We start from the raw sequence: 2,738 nt of genomic DNA, 5'->3' as shown, positions 1-2,738 counted from the left end.
TGCATCCTTATTGTTTTTCAAGCTCTATGCAGAACCTACAAATTGCAGAAAGTACCTGGATATTTAGATATTGTTGATTCCTGCTGATCAAAAATGAGGCTCTGAGTATGTTGTTTAGGAAGAAATTCATCTGCAAGTAATTGTAGAGATTAAATTTTTTTTTTTAATTCGTAGCCAATCTTTCCAATTCTTTGTCAAATCACAAACGACAGAGGTCACCTTGCACACATCAAGGATCACTCTGCGCCAATGCTCTTAGCCAAAAGGCCTAGAGCCACTGCACCGTTCCTGGAAGTACTGCAATACCAGGTTCGTGCCATGGAGGTGGATGGGTCAGGCCCCCCACACACCTCCGTGGAGGTGGATGGGTCAAGCCACCCCACCCACCTCCTATTTCCAAAAAGCATAGGAGAACCACCTTCCTGATCCAGGGAGAACCACTTTGGGGTCATGGTTACTCCTCTGTCAGGTCAGTTACGCATGATCTTAGCCAAAAGGCCGAGTAGAGATTAAAATGCACAATTATAAGAACATAAGAATGTAAGAAATAGGAGCAGGAGTAGGCCATATGGCCCCTTGAGCCTGTTCCGCCATTTAATAAGATCATGGCGGTCATTGGTACAATAGTCTTTAAAAAAATTCTCGATCAACAATTCACTACGGGTCAGGTTTGAATGTGAAATTTAAATGTAAAAAAAAATCCTGCGAGCACTTTGATCTCTTATTCAACAACGACTAATATTTAAAAAATCTCACAAAGTATTTCATAAATGGAAACAGGGGAACAGAGCCTGAGCCATTGAGGGAGAGTTTAGAGGCTGAGCAAAAGTTTGGTTGAAAAATGGGTTTGGAGTTGGCTTTTGAAGGTGGAGAGAGGAGTGTAGAAGCAGAGCGATTTAATGAGGAAGTTTCAGAGAGTCAGGCTGAGACAGCTGAAGGTTTGCCGTAAATGGTAGGGTGAAGGGAGGGGTGAAGGGAATGGGAGTGAATCTTTAATCTAAACATTGCATTTTATTGCCAAAATGCTGTCACCCCTTTTTCATCTGAATTTTCAGTGGATGATACCATAGCCGGAGCAATTAAGGCAAGTTTCCTATCTGTCTTTGTTTCAGATTTCCAACATCTTTTTCGATTTTTGTCCACAAGAATATAGAATTCATCTAATAGTGCATTCTCTATTCATCAGTCAACCAACATCACTAAAACAGATCATCTGGTCACTATCACATTGGGGGAATTTGAACCTAAAAAAACAGGTAGGAAGTTAAAGTGTTAAAAGTCTGAATCTCGAACCCAACCCGCCTCCAACCTGCCCAGGGGAAGGATCTCCCATTTAAATATTATAATGAGGCTGGCATGTCTCAAATTTAAAGGAGTGATTATCTGCAACAACATTTTTGTGTCCTTCTGCGCATGCTCACAGTCGGCCCCGCCACTTTTTGCACATGCGCACCCGATCCCCTTATGCGCATGCGCAATGTCACTGAGGTCCGGCCGCGCATGTGCAGTATCCCACAGTTGCGGCTGCAGCGTGGACCACGCCAAAAAGAGGATCTAAAGGGAGCTCGGAGGGAGAGAGATTGGAGAGAGGGGAGCTGGAGGGGTCAGAGAGAGAGAGGAGTTGGAGAGAGAGGTCGGAGAGAGGAGAGATAGTGGGGTCGGAGAGAGAGAGGTTGGAGAGAGGGGAGCTAGAGGGATCAGAGAGGGAGAAGGGTCGGAGAGAGAGGGATCGGAGAGAGGGGAGGTGTCGGAGAGAGGTTGGAGAGAGGGGAGCTAGAGGCGTCGGAGAGAAAGCGCTGTTGGAGAGAGAGGGGTCAAAGAGAGGAGAGGGGTCGGAGAGAGAGCGGGGTCGGAGAGAGGGAGAGAGAGAGCGGGGTTGGAAAGAGAGGAGAGGGGAATAGAGAGGGGTCAGAGAGAGGGGGAGAGAGGGGAGAGGGAGAGAGGGGTCGGAGAGAGAGGGGGGTCGGAGAGAGGGGAAAGAGAAAGAGGGGAGAGAGGGGGATAGGGAGAGAGGGGTCAGAGTGAGGGGAGAGAGAGTGAGTCGGATAGAAGGGAGCGAGAAGGGAGAGAGGGAGAAAGGGGAGAGAAAGATAGAGAAAGGGGAGAGAGAGGGGTCAGAGAGAGGGGAGAGATAGAGGGAGGGGGTTGGAGAGAGGGGGGAGCGATAGATAGGGTCAGAGAGAGGGAGAAGGGGGGTCAGAGAGAGCGGGAAGGAGGGGTTTGGAATGAGAGGAGAGAGAGGGGGGAAGAGAGAGAGGGGAGAGAGAGGGGGGCGAGAGAGAGAGGGGAGTTGGAGAGAGTGAAGAGAGAGGGGTAGAGAGAGAGGGGTAGAGAGAGGGGGGAGAGAGAGGAGAGCGGGGGGAGAGAGGAGGGAGAGAGAGGGGAGTTGGAGAGAGGGGAGAAAGAGAGGTCGGTTAGAGGGACTGGGGACTGGGAGGTGGAGAGAGGGTGGGGGATGGGGGATGATGTCAGCAACTTGGGGTAGGGATTAGTTCATGAACTTGGGCGATGGGGGTGGGGCAGGAACTTGTTTGGGGAGGGTGGGAGAAAGTCTTAACCTGTGAGAGTGAGCTCTATTCTGTCTGGAGTCGGCAGTCAGAATGGCTCGAATTACATTTTGCAAAGTTACTGATTATGTAGGCAGCTTCTGATCCTCCCCACTGTTCCCAACCAGCCTTCTGATTAAAATTCAGACCATTGTTGTTTGTGGACCTTGTCTGACACATTTCTTACACAAC

The 2,738-nt window shown here is 49.3% G+C and overlaps 1 pseudogene; it reads right to left on the bottom strand.

Moving 5' to 3' along the window:
• Positions 1-272: 272 nt before the first annotated feature.
• LOC139227321 (U2 spliceosomal RNA) lies at positions 273-510 on the bottom strand (annotated as a pseudogene).
• Positions 511-2,738: the final 2,228 nt, after the last annotated feature.

Source organism: Pristiophorus japonicus, chromosome 16 (assembly GCF_044704955.1).
Source record: "Pristiophorus japonicus isolate sPriJap1 chromosome 16, sPriJap1.hap1, whole genome shotgun sequence".
NCBI lineage: Eukaryota > Metazoa > Chordata > Chondrichthyes > Pristiophoridae > Pristiophorus > Pristiophorus japonicus.
This window is presented reverse-complemented; position numbering and strand designations above follow the sequence as displayed.